Source organism: Ostrinia nubilalis, chromosome 5 (assembly GCF_963855985.1).
Source record: "Ostrinia nubilalis chromosome 5, ilOstNubi1.1, whole genome shotgun sequence".
In the NCBI taxonomy this organism is placed as follows: domain Eukaryota; kingdom Metazoa; phylum Arthropoda; class Insecta; order Lepidoptera; family Crambidae; genus Ostrinia; species Ostrinia nubilalis.
In genome coordinates, this window is record NC_087092.1 from 17393706 (window position 1) to 17415803 (window position 22098).

A 22098-nucleotide genomic window follows, 5' to 3' on the forward strand; every position below is an offset into this window, starting at 1 on the left:
CAATATTCTGGTAAGATCTGGTAAGTAATTAAAATCTGAAAGCCAAACGCCATGCTGGATATCAGGTCGAATGTAGTGTTTAAATAAATCAATAATGTTTTTTGATAAATCATTGAGGCCAATTTGAGCAATAATGCGGTTTTTCCGGGAAAAATCTCTTTAATATCTACTTTGGCTGGTGAGTGTAAAACAAACTGAATAAAAATTTGATTTTTATGGGTGTTAACACATTTTTCAGCGATAGGAATTTCTAAAACTGGCTGTTCCTGATTAGTGTGAACTGTTTCATCCTGTAATTGATCTAATTCTATATTATCTACGTCGGGAATTTCTGAAACGTTGCCAATAAGTGAAAGGATGTCCTCTAAAACTTCTGAAGTACGTGGACTCTGTGGAACTGTGGACTCAGGTTGATCAGCACGGGATTCTGTCTCATTGTTGTTAATAACGACCCTAGATAGAGCATCCGCATTGGTGTTAGAAGTTCCTTTTTTGTATACGACCTCATAGTCGAACTCAGCCAACTTGAGCTTCCATCTCGTGAGTCGAGAGTTGGGCTCCTTTAGGGACACGAGCCATTGCAGGGGTTTGTGGTCGGTGACTATTTTAAATTTTCGGCCAAATAGGTATGGGCGGAAGTATTTTGTCGCCCAAACAATAGCGAGCAACTCTTTTTCAGTTGTGCTATAATTGACTTCGTTGTCGTTGAGCGTTCGAGAGGCGAATGCTATTGGTTTGTCTGAGCCAATAGGACCTTGCGAAAGTACTGCGCCGATGGCGAAATGAGAAGCGTCAGTTGTGACGTTAAATTCTTTTTCAAAATCTGGGTAGCTGAGAATAGGATCATTCATCAGGATTTCCTGGCAAATTTTGAATGTTTTTTCGTAAACTGGGTCGTCAATATTTATTTTGGCACCTTTTTTTAGGCATGAAGTGAGGGGTTTTGTTAATTTTGAAAAATTGGGAATGAATTTTCGGTAATAACCGAGAAGACCAAGAAATGACTTTATTTCTTTCGGTGTTTTTGGAATGGGGAAATTTTTGATTGCATGGACCTTATCAGGATTTGGTTTGACACCTTCTGGTGTAACTATGTGTCCTAAATAAGCGGTTTCATGTTTGAGAAATTCCGATTTATCTAGCTGAATTTTGAAATTTGCTTCTCTAAGTCGCTGGAATACTTTTTCAGTGTTGGCAATACTTTCCTGAAGGGAAGTTGCAAAAACAATTATGTCATCCATATAAACAACGCAGATATCATTGATCAACCCCCGCAGAACATTTTCCATTGCTCTTTGGAAGGTTGAAGGCGCATTTTTGAGGCCAAACGGCATGCGACAATATTCGTAATGGCCGTTTTCCACTGTAAAAGCGGTTTTCTGTATATCGTCGGGGTGCATCTCAATTTGATGGAAACCACTCGCCAAATCGAGCGTGGTAAAATATTGACAACGACCTAATTTATCTAATACGTCAGATATATTTGGGATAGGATATCTATCGCAGATTGTTTTTTCATTTAGCTTTCTGTAGTCTACAACTAGGCGCCATTTTTGCCGACCAGATGCATCAGGTTTCTTTGCTACTATCCAGATTGGAGAGGACCAGGGAGACTCAGATGGTTGTATAATTTTTTGTTGAAGCATCTTATTTATTTGTGACTGAACCTCTGCTTTGTGTACGAACGGATATCTATAAGATTTTGTATAAACAGGAATTTCGTCAGTGGTTTTTATTCGATGCTTGATGGTATTTGTGAAAGTGAGAGGGCAATCCTCATAATAAAAAATGTCACTGTAGTCTTTGCAAAGTTTAACTATTTTTTGCTTTTCCTCTTCGTTCATATGGTCAGTTCGAAGAAGGGATTCTATGTTGGATGATTTTGGCATCGGTGTCTCAATATTAAAACAATCAAAATTTTTTTCCAGGGGAACCGACTTCAAAGGTTGTGTCAAATTGACGATAATGTCATTACGACTTGGATTACTAATCTCAATGTAAGCATGTCCCTTCTGTGAATATGTAATTAATGGCGGAATAATGCACTGATTAAGGAGATTTTCCGGGATGAAAATTTCGCCAGATTCCGTATTTACGGGAATTTTAACAGTGGTAGTGCTATTAGCTTTGACTAACGCCTCAAAAAGGTTGTGAACTCCAGTATCCATCATACGGATAGGGTTTTTCGCAAATTCTGTAATCAACAATTTACTTGACAGGTTGACGCTTGCTTTGAGATTTTCCAACAAATCTAAGCCAATGAGGCCGTCAAAAACGTTGTGAAATTTGTATGCATAAAATTTACACATTTGTTTTGTGTTAAATTCGTCAAAAAGTGGTATATCAATTGTATATTTGTGGTGTGTAGTGCAATGCACATTTGTGACCGAAAATGGTTCGTGGTTTAATTGAAAATTTGGATAATATTTTTTTATGACCTCCGGAGACAAAAATGATTGGTTAGAACCAGTGTCAATAAGTAATTTTAGGGGAGGATTATTTATCTGTATATACGGAAGTTGTCTTTTCGAATGAACATTAACTTGTATCACGTTTCGTTGTTGTGGTCTGGGACTTCGCAAAAATTTTGTTCCTCAGGAACATTTGAAGTTTGAGAACCGGAGGCAGCCTCGCAATAGTTCATGTCATCACATGGAGCGGGAATAAATTCTGGCTCGAAATTATTTTGGTCACATTCGGAATAATAATAATTTTGTTCAGCAAAATCATCATTTGTTTCGTTGTGATTTAATTCCTCAAAAACGAAATCGGGGTAGTGGCCAACATTTTTGAAATAATTTGGATTTTGTGGATTTAGTTGCTGCGGTCTATAATTCGGATTTGGAATAAATCTCGGTGTGTTATTGTTGTTATTTTGTGCATTCGGGTACGAAATTCCACTCATAGGGGTTGGTTTCGGCCTAGGAGTGCGTCTCGGGTCTTGATAAAAATAGTTTTGTCTGTTTTGCTGATTTTGGTTTGGTCTGTACTGATTAAAATTTTGTCTGAAATTCTGTTGGTTTGGATTATTATTCCAAGGTAAACGGTTTTGGTTAAAATTCATATTATTTGGTTTTTGTTGATACCAATTAGGTGGCAATTTTTGAAAATTATTTGGTCTGAAATTCTGGTTTGTTTGTTGATTTTGCGGTCTATTATTATTATTGACGTTGTTATTATTTTGGGGCTGGCAACGTTTCTGTAAATACATGATGTTATTTTCCTCTTTAATAAATTGCAACGCTTTAGGTAAAGATTCGGGGCGCATAGCCCGAATCGTAGAGCCTAAGGGCTCTCGCAATCCAGCTAAAAAGGTCTTTAAAGCCTGGGCCGTGAAAAAATCTCGTTTACATGCAATGACGTTTGGATCGTCATTGTGAATATTTATGTAATTCATCAAAGTTGTCAATAAATTCACACATTTATCGTAAAATTGCTGGGGGCTCTCGTTACCCTGATGTAAATTTACAAGGTCACGATTTAAGGAATTTTCGTCTCTTTGATCCGAAAAATTTTGAATAAGCACTGCTTTAATTGCAGGCCATGTATTTGCGGCATTAACGTCAATTATTTCGAGAGCTTTACCCTTCAATTTTCCGATAATTCCATTAATAATAATAACATTTTGAAAATTATCATTGTTTGCGGCATCAAAATATTGTAAATAAATGTTATCTACTGTATTTAAAAATCTGTACAATGAGTTTGCATCTCCACTATATTCAGGCACTATTTTAAGTGCTAAATCAAAAAGTTGTAACTGTGCCATAATTGCTAAAACACACAAAAATCAATTGATAAAATATAAAAATAAACACAATTATGGATTTCGATAATCCTATGTATGTTTATCTATTTATTTATTAATCAAAGTGAACTCTATATTTTTAATTAATTAATTTTTACAATATTACAATATTCTTGGAATTCGGGAAAGGAGAGTTATGAACTTGTGTAAAAATAACCAAGCGTACTCACAGTATAATCACAAACACAAACACTTTCGCCATAATTAGTCCTTATGAGAGTGAAGTGAACCCCCAAGGCGTCGCAGCTTCCACAAAACGTAAAGTCACTTTTCGGGAAAATAGTTCGCACTGTAAACCGTTGAAACGGACACTGAACACGATTTTTAGTTGTCCAGTTCAGCACGTCCTACCGACTGCGCCAGTTAAGCTCTAGCCGAGAGCTTTCGCGAAAAAATATATTTATTTTTAATTACAATTTTACTTAACTAACTAACCTTATTGAATCTAAGTCTTCGACTGCTGTAAAACCGGGCTCGATGCTCAGGCGCAGGGCTGCTTATCGCCAACAAACGCAAGCTCAGCGTCTAGACGACATCGTCCGATCATTTCGTAGAACCGAGGTACATAGAGCTCGCATAACACGCGGCACAGTGTAGTTTAACCAACTTTAACAAATAATCCGCCTTCGCCTATCCCTTGGCCCCGCGGCTCAAAGTCACAATTTCATTACGGCGGCCGTCAGCGTCGCGTCGCGTCACATCGCCGTCCGTCACTGTCGCCAGTCATTCACCTGTCAGTCACCGGTGACAGTTCGTTAATGAGAGTTTAACATAACACGAGCGTTTGCGCCGCTCTTGTTTTGTTCTGCGAGTTTTTATGAGGGCTCCACGGATGGAAATGTAGGGATATTGTGGTGCTTTATTAATGAAGGAAGTCGAGGAAAGGCATTATTAAAAGTAAGATGCACGTCTGAAATCTAAAGGTATAATCTAATTAAGAAGTAGGAACTACTCCTTAAAAATCGACAGATATGTCGAGAGAATTTAATTAAGGGCCATCTCTTTAACTATCAAACTTGAAACGTCATCACAAGTCATAATAACCTAGTAAAAAGTAACTTATTATATATAATGATAATATTCTCGTATTTTTGTTGAAAGAAACCTAGGTAGCTTGAAAACTATTTTGAAAAAGGAATATTGACCAAATGAGGGTTTTCGCGATTGAAAAATCCGCCAAATGGCGGGACGTAGATGTGGGGTCTGACTGCTTCGTGATTGGTGGATTTTGACATATCTGTCAATGTCATGTCAAAAATAACCAATCATGCAGCATTTGGACCTCGCGTCTACGTATTGCCATCTGGCGGATAATTCAATCGCGAAAACCCTCATTGATGGATAAAAAAACAAAAGATGATTGCATATTATCTTCATAAAGTAAAATAAAAAGTATTGTGGCCAGTTATTTCACAAAGTTTTGTATGCTGTTGCTGCCTCAACTAATGGTTCCATTGTACAGTCAACCTCACATAACTTTTGAAGCAAAATCGAACCTATTGTACATTACAACTACATTAAGAGCCACATTGTTTAGCTAGCTCAGCTGTCGTATATACAATCAAGATATCATTTATCGAACACATGAAGGATACTTAAGTCATACTTAATCCTGCGCCTCCATTGACAAAACATTAAAAACCAGCTGTAAACAATTACATATGGAAATTATAAAAATAAATTGTGTATCTTTTTTCGCTAAAAGCCGCTCCCGCAAACATGGCTCAACTATTTTAGTTTTAGTGATAAATTGTCGTATCCATGTAGACACTTGAGGGATTAGCGCTGCAGACGAGACACTAGGTAGAAAACACGAGTTTCTTTTCTAAATACTGATGATTCATAGCACGGTAACAAATCAAAAGTTATAAAACTTTTTTTATCTTTTCTTAGGTTATCATATTGAAAATGTAGAGTTGTCTGAAATAATTACAATGATTTTATTTTACTGTCTTTGCTTTAATTCAAGCTGAATAATTGATTTAAATGAAATATGATTCCATACTTTGAAGGTCACTTCAAGCTGATTGAGCTATATCAGATAACTATAATGGCTCGTAAAATTTGACATCAAGGTGACCTCAGTTATTACAAACCAGAATACTGTTTTGGGGTACCAGTTTTTAGCTCGTTCACCCTTCTAAGTTTCTAGATTCGTAGAGTAGAAGAAAATGGAATATGATTTTGTATAAATATGTAATTAAAAGAAATCGTGCGAGAGAAAAAAATTGAGCAATTAAATGGACATTTTATCTTTAAATTTGCACATTTTACAGACCACTTTTAAAACCTCATATTATAACCTAAAACACGTTGAGATAATGTATCTCAGAATCTATTCTACCTCCATAATCTTTGCCCAATGTTTGTTCTTGCGTGCCGCTGTGTGCGCGCACACATGCGCGCGCGCCGCCGTGACGAGCCTTGACAGACATAAATCAATTGTCAAAACCAGCAGTTCACTAATCTCGTGAGACTAATGGTCTGTGACGAGAGAAATGTGGACACGCCGTTTCATATTTTAGCGCCCAAATGACTATGACGCCGGATTCTGTAATTTCCACCCGTTATTTTTGTCTATGAAACATATTTGATGGGGACCGTGTTTTATGGCGCAATTATATGTCTTTGAAACCCTGAATCCATCAATCGGATGCTTTGATTTTGTCCGAGGACGTTCGCACCCAATTTAAATTTGAGTTTTATTTAAAGACAACTTTCTATAGTTTATGATGAATATTTTTGTTGGAGGTGAGTTTATAAACTCTGAATGACGAGCTGTTTCCTTGATAGAGTTTGGTGTCTAACCAATAGTCAGACCTCACGCGGTGGAACTACGGTGGGAGGTATTATTCATGTTGCTAGGCAAACTTTTCAAGCTGGATCCGATGACTCTATCTATTACGACTGCACTATACAACAAACATCATGGGTATATTTCAGAACTAGGCCTAGTTTTTGTTGTATAATCCAATAATATTGATTAATCACTCAATAGGTATCCCATTTGATACTTTCTGTCCCATCCATACTAAGTACATACCTCCCCACTTAAGGGAGGCCGGGCCTAAGTGGCGTGACGTCTGCAAGCGTCGCCTGCGCCTGCGCACTTGAAGAATGATCAGTAGTTTCTTAGCTTCTATCATAACAATAGAGCTTTAATTTGGAAGATTTACCAGTAATTTATGTTATCAAACTAGTCTATCATAGGTCTTTAATAAAGACTTCAATTTGACTGTTAAAAAATGGTATAACATTAAGGCTCAGTTGCACCAACTTATTTTAACCGTAACTTTAACAATAACCGGTGTTTTTGTATGGAGTTTGACAGATCTTTGATGTTTGTCAAAGTTAAAGTAAGATCTTGCAACTCTGCCTAAGTACATAGTTATAAATTGGTGTTTATTAAAATATTTCTGTATTAATCACAATCAACACGATACAAAAAGAAAAAGTTCCTACTCTTATGAATCTCAGCATTAATCAAATGGGTTAGGACTTTTGCGTTGATATAGAGTATTTGCTTATAAATAAGCCTTATAAACCAGCACCATAAGGAAGAAGATTTTTACAATTTTGACCATGTAGAGTCTACTGCCTTTATATCTGTTAGGGATGCGCCGGCGCACCGCGCGTGGGAGCCGCGCGATTAACGATTGATGCCATGTGCTGGCATCCCTAATCCAGATACAGCAGATATTAACTTTTATGACGGAAAAATTGCTTTGTGACGCCGTCAAGTTGTTGGGCACTTGACGGTCTACATCAGGCCTTAAAACCATGATCTTTGAATGATAAACTTGACCTTCTTTAGTTGGGTTTTTTGGCGGTCAAGCTGTAGATCTTGGCTACACAGGAGTTGCAGCGGTGGGAACGAGAGGTGGGAATAGTACCGGTCCTTGAATGATGTTACGGCCCGATAGCGATTTTTTTTTTATTCACAACGAATGATTTTTTTTCTTTGACGTCTGAACGAAAGCGAAACGTGTCCGTAATAACGAGCGTAACGTACGCACAAGTATATTATGCGTACGCGCCGAAGCGTTATGCAATGTTAAAACATTTCGAAATTTCGCATTATGTTCCTAATAACTACTTTTGGCACGCGCTATTTAGCAATAAAATTGACGTCTATTAATGAAACCTAAAGTGTTATAAAATTGCTTAAATAAAGCAGTAAGTAAAATACTTCTATCGTGAATTCGGCAAACATTAATTTTTTCGATCAGTGTACCTACCATGAGTTTACGTTAGGTGTGCTCGCTAGCGAGTACGTCTAAAATCTCTATGAAGATTTTGTTTCTTGAAAGTAGCCGCTAGGGGCGCTGCACAATATGTCATACAATTAATGTCTTTTTTTTTACGTAGTCGCTAGCGAGCACACCTATCGTAAACTCATGTAAGCACACAGGTGCGTCTCTACTTTGACCTCATGGATGCTAAGCTGAGTCTATTATGCAAAAATTTTGCATATACGTAATCACCTTCCATCTTTTATTGCACACAAGTAATATTGATGGACACTTGACAGTCTTCACTTTCCGACCTTGGCGTCGCAAAACAAAACACAAGCGCATTCGCTTCGTTCGCCGGCACTTAATCGATTGAAAACCTACTCTCGTTTCCTGGCGGTCACCTGGTGGGGTAAAGTGGACCTTATGCGATGGTGATAAGGCGGTGTTGTTGGCGGTGACCCCTGAAATATGAGTGGAGCAGTCGCCGTGAACAGTGATTGATGTGTGCTGACTGACGTGTGCACGAAGGCGGGGTGGCGAGTGTGGTGCAAGTTGCAAGCGAATTTCATTTGTTTTCTTACTTATTTGTGGACATTTCGTCGTCGTTTCAGCCAAATGATGTCCACTGCTGGACAAAGGCCTCCCCCAAGGTTTTCCACAATGAACGGTCCTGCGCTGCCCGCATCCAGGGTCTTCCCGCGACCTTTACCAGATCGTCGGTCCACCTAGTAGGAGGCCTGCCCATGCTACGTCTTCCAGCCCGTGGTCGCCACTCGAGAACTTTCCTGCCCCTACGGCCATCGTCTCTACGAGCTATGTGCCCCGCCCACTGCCACTTGATTTTAGCAATTCTGCGAGCTATGTCGGTTACTTTGGTTCTCCTGCGGATCTCCTCATTTATAAAAAAATATTGTAACGCATTCTCATGAGACCACAGATTACCTAATAGTTACTTGATGATACCACTTGTCTATAAATTAAATGTAAGTAGGTAAGTACTCTACATGCTTATCATTGCATTTGGATGTTATGATAGGGTTTTTTTTTCTGGAAACAGAAATAAAGAGTAGAGAAAGCTCTCAATTTGAAAAAGCTCAAGAATAATGATACATATATGCAATTATTAAGTAGATATGCAATTTAGACTGCAAACTTGTAACTTGCACCAACCCTGAATAGAGTTTGTTCTCTAACGCAAGCACAAATAGTGGCCAGTTTCGGTTTACAAATCCACCGTGGTTATTAAAATTTGGGGGATGAACACTCTGGTTAATTGACTTCCAAATCTTGATAAATGTGTACCGGGTGATCGATTTTAGAAAAAATATTGTCTCGTCATCTGGACATTTTAAAATGGTGGCGCGGAAACATCTGGCTTTAAGAGCTACATATTTGGGTTTTCGAGAACAGTCGATAGCATATTAGACTGTAGATTTTAATTTTTTCAGCATAACTTTCATTTTCTGTTTTTTCATCCTTTTATAGCCTTTAACCCTTTCAAAAAGGTCGCCTACAATCTATGTATGCCTACCAAATCAAATGGTCTAACACAATTTCAAGCTGCCAATAATTGTGATGTTAATCAAAATTGGCAGCGCGATAGTGTAACTGTGAAAAAGTACGAGCTTTTGTTTTTCATACAGCCATGAACTATTACTTGAGGTAGTCAGTCCATTGAGCTGGAAGTTACTTGAGCAAGTATTTACCTGCCAAAATGTGGTCTTCATACGAAACTGCCTACTTTCTTTTTTGTAACAAACTAAAATTTGCAAGTTAAAAACAACAAAACTACATAAAACTAATCTACACTTTGCTCTGTACTCCTTTACTAATGTTAACCTTACACAAACCAACTCGCATGAAAGGTGGATTTCTAACTCGCAAACTATTCTAAACTCTATCACTACTGCGATAAGATCAGTTATATTCTGCTGAGTCACCATTAGATTACCCGGGCCCTCTCTTCGCCCGTCAGCCATCAGTCACTCGTTGACAGGCACACGACTGCTCAATTAAATTCATGGTATAACCAACCTTGTAGGGGATGTAATAAGGTGCATATTTGGAAAATCTGAGCGATAGAGAAGTCATATCGTTGAATATTTAAGTGATTTACAATTACATTTGAAAATCAATTGTCTAAGACCACCGGAGGCTTTTAATTGATGTTATAATATTATCTTCTTTCGTGTTGGCTCTGGACAATTTGCTACAGTTTTGTTAGGGTTTGACCTTACCTTACTTAGTCTGTCAGACTCTATTCGCAACATGGAATCAAAACCTAAATAGTATTTCTTACTTTTTGTGTCCACCTGGAATCGAACCAAGGCCTAATGGATCTGTTGAACAATCTAGAATCTCGCAAATCACATAGCAAACTGTTTTATAAAAATGTTAATCAAATCTTAAGTTATTTTAATAACGATGTTTATGAAACATGACTGTCTTTCTTCACTACAACTCAATACAACTATCCTTAACTGAGCTCTATAGACCAGTAAAACTAGCCAACGGTAGAGCCATTTTTGTATACAATTTGATCTGTATGTACTGTACTATACCATCAAAAACCATAATAACATTAGTAACCAGTGACCCAAGCGTCTTTTCGCGTAAGCCATTTGATATACAATTTTGATCTATATTATTATGCTATCAAAAACCACAACTACAGTGACCCTCTTTTCGCGTGTCCGTCACCTGTCCCTGTCAGTCACCCTTTGATAGTCTGTCGGTCTACTATAGTATTGTAAACAAAATTCGACCTTCAGACGGAGCCGTAAAGGTTTCGGTAAAAATAGCCACCCTTATTTGGCAATAATCGATAAAACGTTCATTAACAGTATCTGTAATAAAAATGGAAATGCGATATTAACTTCATCTGTCTGTTTATTACGCCAAAGCTACTGAACTTATTTTAATCTAAATATTTATAACTCAAAGGTGACTAACTGACTGACTGACTGACTGACATAGTGATCTATCAACGCATAGCCCAAACGACTGGACGGATTGGGCTGAAATTTGGCATGCAGGTAGATGTTATGATGTAACGCTAAGAAAGGATTTTACGAAACTCCACCCCTAAGGTGGTAAAACGGGATCCACGCGTACGAAGTCGCGGGCGGACGCTAGTAAAGATATAATTATGTTGGACCTAGGTGAATAACTTCTAGGTTACTTGTCGATAAGTTCTGGCACAGTTGATAGCCTTGAACTTTTGTTCCTTAATTCGACTCTTGACCGGGTCAGTTTAAAAAATATATATGTCACCGTAAAATTGTGAATTCCGTCAGATTATAATCTGACGTAGTTAAATTACAATCTAACCTAACCTAACCCACTGCAACTGTTAGTTTACAATCTAACGCGTTATATTATAAACTGACAGAGTTGATAATTTCACGTTGACATATATATGCTGAATCGTGTATATGATGGGGTGCAAGTAGGGAACTTAACTCATTTACAAATATTTCTTTTTTAGTTGTTCAAAGTCAAAATAATGGCAATCAGTATGTTTTATCGCAATTCTATTTTTATTTATACACCTAAACTGCACATAAAATCTAGCTATTCAGTAAAAAAGGCACAGTGTCAGCTATCAAATGCCTTTCGCATAAATTAATATGATTCTCCATATCCATTCAAAAATTCAACATATTTACATCCAAAATAGTCGATTCTATTTTTATTTTGAAATAGGGAAAAAAGGGGAAGCCAAATATAACAATGCGAACTCGATCGTGGTTCAAAGAGAAAGGGACAGAAGGCTTGCTCTGGGCGAAAGGCTGAAACAATCCTGGTGTCTGAGCAATTGCCACCTACGAACCCTATAATGCTTTTTCAGATACAGCAAAAGTGTCAACATTATACATACTGATTTTGCCACATTGCTTAATTTTTTTACCGAAAGAAGAGAGTTAAATTTGTCACTAAACATTTCAAATAGAACCGCTCTACTTCTTCATTTTCCATTCTGTAAATTCATGAAACATTGGAAAAAAAATATTTTAAGTTTTTTGTAAATGTGTTATAAAATTATTTATTGGAATTTATTATGTATTTAATGTAACATAGAGTATAAAATTGACTAGGAAAAAAATGTAGAGCAGTGGGTTTTTGTTGTGGTTGTCGTTTCAGCCAAAATGGTAATCCACTGCTGGACGTTAACTTCCCTCACAAGACACATTTTCATCGCTATGTGCTTCTACTTAACACAAAATACCATAACATGCTTTGAGCTTAAACGCTAAGCTCATCCAACTTGTATGTTTACTTTATACTCTTATTAGCGGAGTTTCTGCACCACCTTACACTATTCGCGGCCACTCGTCAGCTCTGTCAACGTCCATTTTATCAATCACCAGCCGGCGATTTGCTACCATTTGTTTTTAGATACCCGTAAATAAAACCTCTCCAAATGATAAACCAGTGGCAGATAACTTTCAAGCGTTTTAAAAGACATAGTTTTGATTTTAGAGAGTTGACTGTTTATTTTTCTATTGTTTTGTAATTTGACCATTATGTATATGAGCTACTATAGGTGAGAGATCTTTAATTTGTCTCAAATGTAGGTATATGTCACACATACGTTTACGCTACCTCTACAGTTTTTATCTAAACATTATAAAATCTCGCAGGTTCATCGCAAACGTCATTAAACTCGCTTTCATCGTCATCATCATTTCAGCCGTAGGACGTCCACTGCTGAACATAGGCCTCCCCCAATGACTTCCACATCGCACGGCACCTTTATCAGGTCGTCGGTCCACCTTGTGGGTGGACGTCCCACGCTGCGTTTTCCGGTACGTGGCATTCACTCCAGAACCTTGCTGCCCCATCGGCCGTCAGCTCTGCGTACTATGTGCCCTGCCCATTGCCACCACCTTGCCAATCCGTCGGGCTAACTCTAACTCGCTTTATTCATCATTATTGTAAAATCCAAATGACCATCTAATTCTAAAACAAAATCCTTCTTTCATTTTGAAAGGTGTGCACTTACCTCATCTCTTCATCCAAAAAAACATAAATCATTTCATTTGAGATAGTATTAGATCTAGTCTGTGTTCGAGCTGTCAAATTACTGTCACTCCTGCGCAGCCTCGCTTCACTATCGCTGTTATCCATCAACTCGTCGATAACTGTATCGAGCTGTCAATGTCACATCGCAACCATGTGTATAGAGGAAAAAATATATGTAGATAAAACTCATATCGTTTGCACATACGAAATAATCACTACCTAAATGAACCATTTACTGCGTCGATAAGATACAGAAGTGCTGATTTAATTTCTACTATAACGGTCCAATTTTAACGATACATTTCCAAAATAAATGCAAATAAAAACTGAAAGAATTCCCCATGGATAATTATAACCATATACTGGTTTTGATTGAAGATTCTATGCCATAGAGGCTTAAGTATGGGATATAGATCCCTATGAGTTGAATCTTTAGTGCTATCACATATCTGTCAATGTCATGTCAAAAATAACCAATCATGCAGCATTTGGACCTCGCGTCTACGTATTGCCATCTGGCGGATTTTTCAATCGCGAAAACACTCATTAATAAGATAGAACGAGAGATCAATATTTTGCAGTGCCCTCCTGAAATTAATTTAAAGTTTCTCACATTTAGAATATACTTACATTTGTCTCTATTCGTCCTAGGTTCTATTTAGTTATTTTATTTTTATTTTATTTGTTTAACGATGTTTCGACACCTATTCCATTTTCCTCTTTTCCTTTCAACGCGTAAATTGTAAGAAGGTCACAAGTTTGGTATACTCAATGACCGCGATAGAAGACATGGAATAGAGTCCCATGTCCTGTCTCCTTCAAGATTTGACTCCTAATGACTCAACATTAATATTATTACCATGACTCTACCTACATCTTAAATTACAATATTATTCTTTAAAAAAATCCATTATAATATTAAATTTAGAAATAATATGGCCCGCAACAAACTTTTTGCTCACCTATTTCTGGCGTTTTAATGTTACCTCTATATGTTTAATCAAACACATTCAAATCCAATCACTTACAAAAACATCTCGATTCATTCTCACACAATCCTCACTCGAGAACTCATGGTTGTTTACATTTCTCTGACAACTGATCGACCAAGAGCTCTCCTGAATGATAAAATCAGGTGCGTCTGCTCGTCACCGGCTGTCACTCAAACTGACGTGCGCTGTCATCCGATTTGACGCTGTCAATGCGCGTTGACAGCCGCGCGGGACGGCACACGTTATTTGTGTAGTCTGTTTTGGAGATAAATTGGGAATGAATGTGATGTGCTTGTTTTGTAACGTATTTTGCGATAAGTGATAGAAATACGTGAGTGTTCAAACACCTGTTCGACATTTTGGCTCTAATTTTTAACAGACTACCCAATTCATTGGAGGCAGTTAGGCATAGGTCTTTTACGATCACTGCTACTATGCCATAGGACCCTTCATAAGAAAATAAACATACGAGGAACTACACAATTCGTAGAGGTTTGCGCTCGCACATTACTTTTCTTAAACTGTACTTTGAAAAATGATTTGAAAATTCAACCACCGATACAATTCAGCGAATAGCGCTCTCACTTTAAAAGAATACATTCAACAAGCTTTGCTCTTCAATCTTAACCCTGCAAAACCTTCTATAAGCACTCATGCAACCCGCCAACGTCGCGTAGATTGATAGACGCGAATATATCTAGACCGGGCCTCCCCGGCCCCACTTGAGGAAGTGCGTCCGTCCGTCATCCGTCATCGTCAAGCGTGCACAGAGGGTCGGACTCTGGACAAAAGGTGCCAGTTTTTGTGCGTCATGATAGGGTTGGTGTGATAGGGCAGGTTTAAAGTGATTTTTGAGTGCATGAGGTTCGTTGGATGTGTGCAATTTTAAGGTTGTTTCGTTTTCTTAAATAAGACAAAAATTAAATGAGTCGAAAAAGGACTCACTATACCAGTTAAATGTATTATTAGTATTCGCAAACTAAACTGTAAAACAACAAATGTATCGTCTGATGTGCTGTTGACTGTATAATGATTTATTTTTACCTATAAATAAATTTTATAAAAATATCAACGCATCCGTGTAACAATTTGGTTACAATGTGAGTTTATTTGAACCGAGCCAAAGCAATTAACTACAAAAGTAATTTTATCTGCGGCATCCATGATACAATAAATAAAATTGGCAACAATAATCGAAAACTGTCACTTTTTATCACAGCCATAAATCTAACAAAATAATAACCTAACTGCAAATTTACGTGGACCGCACAATTTGCACGCGAAATCGCATAAACCATTGATTAATGACGTTGTCACTCTCACCCGTTTTTTTGCGCGGTCTTTTGTCCGAGATGCACACTTCGCACCACTGTGCAGCATAATGGACACATGTCCCGTCATCCATCAGAGCGACAGATGCCGTGGAGTGGCCGGCATTTGTTTCGCGAAGAGTTATAGCTCGAGGCGCTCGATTTCAATATAGCTCGCACAGTGGTACCGATAACTTTCAGTTGGAACTTGGAATGATTTATTCGGTTAGAGTTTTAAAATAGTAGAGTTGGGAACTGTAATGGTAGTTGCAGTTTGATGGCGACCTTGTCACAGTGGGTGGATATTGCGATTTTCAGAAACCTGTTCCTTGACATTTGACCCAGTGGTTCAGGCGTAGGAAGATTTTGAGTATTTATTACCTATTGTGGGCAGTCATTTATTTATGTTGTGAATCAATCCTTTTGAAGTAAAAGCTTAATTTATGAATGACGAATTTTAATTACCTAGTTAATTCCATTACATTTGTTTTGTTTCTATTATGAATGATTTCTACTACTATATTAACTAGTAGTAATTAACATAAACTTGTTTTAGGTAAGGTTATTAAGGCCATTCATAAAAATAATTCCCTAAATTACGTAGCACATGTTAGCTTAATCTAACACCGCTTGTTAATTGAGGCCGAAAGCGACAATAAATTAACAATAATCGGCTGTAACGCAATATTACAAAGATACGTTAGTGTCATTATAACTAATACGAATGGATAAACATGTCGGTCTGATGACTCACAATGTTAGTGTTGTCCAAAACAAACAGGCGGTGACGTTTTTAAATTAACGTCATTATACCAAATGCCATCTCTAGTTACGTAATAGTATGCATATTTCGGAATTAATGATAGTTTATAACTGTACACCTAATGATTAAGCGTCAGCTCAAATCAAAATTAACTGATTGTCATTAGTTACATTTTGAAATATACGAGAAACCGACAAGTGCATGCCATTCATCAACACTAGTATTTCGACCATAATAATATCGTAATCTTAATTACTCTAGAAATTATTTTAGATAGTTTGTAGTTCCAGTTTAGTACATTGCACAGTTCCACACTTGCATAATGTAAAATCTGCCACAAAAACATGATTTGCGAAAAGATAGAGCGTTTACTTACATTAATTCAGTTCTTACTCAGTAGGTGTCAATATTTACCAATTTGATCGTTCAAAGTCAAAGTCAAAGTCAAAATTTCTTATTTGTTTAGACTAATAAATAGTTCTTACAAATCGTCATTTTGCTCTTAAGGAGCCTCTACATGTCTCATAATCTTTTTACCCTACCAGCGCTTCGAGACCAACATTTGGCAAGTGCTGAGAAGAAGCGCCGCAACAAACTCAGTCACCACTCTCAGTCATTAATAACCACTAAATCAGTATTACCCCATTCACTTTAACCCTCAAACGCTCCAGAGTCAAGCACCTAAAAAATCCATTCCATAAACGGCGTCTTAACCTGCAAATCCGTAAGAATAACGCGTTGTTTTTTACCCGAGTTAACCCTCCAGCGACAAATGACAGGCCGTCGCTCGCCATCCATCTGCTTATTACCGACCTCAAGTAAATCATTTATTGCTCGCTCCAAATCTGGCTATTTACGGAACGAGCGGGTCGAGCGCCATCGCTCAGCCGAGTGGCCCATTGTACCCCGTGAACTTTGGAAGGTTGTTGCAATTGTTTCTAAGTGGGATAAAGTGATATTATACAGTTATCAGTCAAGGTGTTTGATGGTTAGTTGTAGGTTGTGGTGGATAGTAGGTACGTCGTAATAAAGTAGTGTGATATTATCATATTCTGACGTAAGTTAAGTAATTAATTTAACAGGTTGGGCGCCATGTGGCTCACCGGTGAGCCTCGAACAATAAAATGTCTATGATGTCTAGTGTCTCGGCAGTCAAAGACTTAACACAGTTGCAGGATTTCTCTTAAAAAAATTGATATTCAATAAATTTCTTACATTTACATTCATTGCGTGCATTAAAATCATACTATCTCAACTTCAAGAACCCCAAAATTACAAAGACAATACCCACACCGATCCCCCAGGCCTACAATTACTTATTAATAACCAAAATATACGACTCCAAAAACACAGACGTAATTAAAACAAAACATGGCCGCCAGTCGTAAAAACATGATAAACAGCCCATAAATCAAACTATCCATCTCGCCCCACCATAAATCCTTGGGAATGGCACTCGGGGGGTGGGGGAGGGGGGCGTATCATTAATTTGATGAAATAAAACAAAACGTCATTTTAATTAGTGACCATTATTAGATGCGGATGACAGACAGCGGGCGCGGGGTTGGGTTAGGGAGGTGGAAACACACGAGCTTAAATTTCAGTTGTGATAATGATTTTTCAGTGTCCCCTCATTATGTAAAAGTCTATAATCATAAGAAATAAAACACGTTTAATACCACATTATATTAGCTCTACATCTAAAAATAAACAATATTTCTACTATCTATGAAAAAAAAATGGTAATGAGAGCAATTACCATATTTTTTGAACATTTTGTTTAAAAAATAGCTCGATTATTTAACACAATTTTTTTCTTTTCAATCTTGTTAAAAAGCGTAATTCTTTTCAATGATACGTTATAATCTTATACGTTACAGAATTTATTATCGTATAATACACGATATCGATATACTGAAATCATTAAAACAGTTGAAATTTAACGTATTAATATAAGATTTTAAATCAAAAGTCAGTTGAATGATGGAGTCCAACCATTGCAGCCATGATATAAAGAGAAAATAATTTAGCATAAAAGCATTATTACGACGAATTACAACCGCTCTGTTCTTGTGTAATAAATTAAAAATATCGGAGGATTATTCATCATTCGTAAAAGAAAATCATTCGGCCATTCTGTAATCAGTGAAGCGCTAACAATATCGATGTTTCGATTGGCTAGGTGTCGATAAAAAAACGCTTCTGCCACTCAATGTCCGACTCAGTAGCAGGACCACCAGTTGTTCACTTCCAAACCACTGTGTTAATGATATTATTTATGATACGCGATTTCTTATATTTATTACTGGTGTAATTTACAAACGCTATCAATAAATTACCGTGCAAAATAATGTTTTAAACGGCCAATGAGTTAACGTTTTCACTGATTTAACGTCAGTACCTCAGCCCTAGCCTAAAAATAAATAGTAATCAGCAAATAAAATTACCACGCAGCGTGGGACGTCCACCTACAAGGTGGACCGACGACCTGATAAAGGTAGCAGAAAGGCGCTGGATGGAAGCCGCTACCAACCATGCGATTTGGAAGTCATTGGGGGAGGTCAATGTTCAGCAGTGGACGTCCTATGGCTGAAATGATGATGATGAAATAAAATGTAATATAAGTCTAAAATTATAAATCCGTCTCGGTTATTTTTTGGAATATTTAACAGTCATGCGAGTACGAGTATTAGGCTCAGTTGCTCCTTCTTACTTTAACCGTAACAATAACAATAACCGGTGTTTTTTGCATGGAGTTTGAGAGATTTTTGACGTTTGTTAAAGTTAAAGTAAGGTGTGCAACCCAGCCTTATTGTTATCAATCAACTAAGCATATTTTATCGATTACTTAAGAACAGCTTATTTGGAGGTGTTAATAAATACGTGAACACGGCGTCTTTCGAGTCAATACGATAGTTTGGCAACTCCGAAGATTTATCTTGTTTGTAACGTCTACCTACATCACTAGCCCACATGTATGGTAATGTCAGCGACCGATTTTCGGCGATTTTTTTATAATTTATTGACGTGTGATCTCATAATTTATGCTAATTGGCTAATATTATGAAAACTTTAAAATTTTCTTAAGAAATTCAAAATTAATGGAAACGCTGATATTCAAAATTAATGAAAGAGCATGCAATGAAATTTTTATAATTATTAATATATTTTTGCAATAGTGCATTATAAACAGTTAGGAGATTAATTTTAAAAATTCAACTAAACTCATATTTGGTGAATGTCAAAGAAGTCCCACATATTTTCATTGAACGGTTTCAAAGTGTTAATTTGGACTTTCTTCATAATTCTATGAAATCACTTTACCTACTTTAGACCTACTTCTAATAAAGCTTTAGAAAGACCAAATTGCAAAAAAGATATAAAAGCCGATCATACAAGCCATTCTGCGTGGATATAAACAAACAATAAAACTAAATCCAATCAGTACTCTAATTATTTCAACAAAGTCGCTTACGCAATACCCACCCGTGTATTTCCACCACCTGACCCGTTTGAGGGTTGCTTTGAGTGACGTCTTGTCCATCAAACTTCCGAACCCGTCGCTGCGTGTACATTGCTGCTTCACTCCTTCATAACTTACCCTCGCGTAAACTAAACCAGAGATGTAGCGGCTACGCGGTGTTGTGTCGTCGGAGTGCGTAAACGCCGACGGATGACGTCATTATCGTGATTGAAGCGGGGTTTCGTTAGGGTTGCCCGATGCTAAATTACCTATAGCGGTGGTGCAGGGCTTGGGGAACTGGATTAGGCAGGTTTCTTAATCGAGGCTGACACCTCCATACAGAGTCGAAGATACAGTAATGGGCTATAATAGGATGCGTCTGAGTACTTAGTACAGTAATCTAAGTACACTGAAGAGTAGGGTGTCCCGTCGTTGTATGGGAAAAATTTTTTTTTGAGCTACGGTTACGCAAGAGGTGTCAAAAGTTGCGTTTTGACATATAGATTACGATTAGCATTAAATTTAATTGGATATCTGTCATCTTGAGGCCTCTACCTGTCCTTGAAAATTTTTAAAATTGCTATTTTAGGGGTTCCTAACATAAACTATAAATAATACAAAAATAGCGTTTTTATGAAATTTGAGGGTACACAATAAGTCACAGCAAGGTTTAAAATAGTTTAAAAACCAATAAATCCATAAATACTTTAAAAACAGAATTGGCTATTTGACCAGAAATAGGCATTTACGCGCGCGATTTTAATGTATTCCTAATTAATCCATGGGTCAGCCAAGATATCGATTTAATTTGAGGATACTCAATTTCCTTCTGACAGCAGGTTAATAATTTTACTACGCTATTATAAAACAATGATTGGCATCTCTAAGTGGAAGCTAACAAAAATGGCAGTCAATTTTAGAAAATCAACCATAACTTGAAAACCATTTGTCCGATTTCATTACTTTTTTATTTAAATCAAAGCTCTACATATGCGCTTGATATTTTATAGTATAAATTGTATCGATAAAATCAACCTTTAGTTAGTAATTAAAGGAAAATTGATTTTTTTTTAACTTGGTGTGATACTACTTTATAAATAATTTTTTTACAAAATGTCTTATACTCTACTAAAAGTTTTACACGAGCCAAAAAAGTGTATTAGATTGTCTTTAATTTGATATATAACATGTATGCGTTTCATAACTAAAAATATTTTTTTACTTCCGTTGAAGTTCACCATTGATAAAAAACTGCGTACAGAACAAAAAATTCAGCTAGAAAGTTTATGTAACGTACATAAATGTTATTTATATTTAATAGTATGCTAAAACTATTTAACATGTCAATTAGTATTCTGTTTAAATATAATATTTTAAAGATTTTTGCCAAGGTAGTTTTTACCTGAAAAAATCAAAAAGTATATTACTACCATATGTTTGCTAAATTTTTCTTAAATTTATGCTAAAAGTATGTAATATTATAACAAAAAAGTGCGGTGCGATACCTTACAGCAATAAAACCTCAACAGAAATAATACCAACAGCCTCGCCGAAGAAGTAGAAAATTTGAGAAAAACAAGTCAAAATATGAATTCTGCTAGTTCGAAACAAACCTATTCCTCACTGGAAACAGTCTGTCATTGCCTGCAAATCATATCTTAGGGTTCCACTGTCACTGTTATTACAAAATAAAATGAAATAATTGTAAAAAAAATATAATAGATGATAAACAGTGAAGGGCTGATTAAGTGATTTTTTGAGACATAAAAATGCCGGTAGAGCCCTTGAGACATTATATTATATTTTTTTAATTATTTTTACGATAATCTACATCTTATGACGCAACTTTTGAGGGGTCTTGTGTAGCGAAAATATAAAAAAAGATATTTCGGGACACCCTACTGAAGAGTATTAAATCTGTGATTAAACTAAATATACTGAAATTAAAACAATATTATTGAATTAGGTACTACACATTGTCAAAGTCCTTATAAATTCTGAGATTATTCGTATCATATGCAAACATGGAGACGGTAATTTAAATTGAATTAATTCAATCATCAGCACTGGCCCATTTATTGTCCCGAAGCAGTGGTAGGGTTAATACTGGGACGTGTAAAAGTGCTTTTTAAAAGCCTATTTGCAAAAATAAATAAGTTATAATATGAGTTTTATTTATTGTAGGAAATTATAGACAGCCCTGACAAGCGAAGTTAAGACGTCCCGTTGACTGATTCGGGACGTGAAGGAACAAAGGTTATCTTAATTAATGCTTAGTGATATTTCGCGGCCGCGGCGCTTGTCTAATGTTATTGTTCGTGTTTTGTTGATCTACCCTCGTTTGGGGTGTTGAGGTGATTAAATTATGCGATATTTTCTTTAGGGTGATTAAAAAATCTATTTGGTCTCTAATTATGGGTTGCACCATCTTACTTTAACTTTGACAAACGTCAGAAATCTGTCATACAAAAAACATCGGTTATCGTTAAACTTACGGTCAAA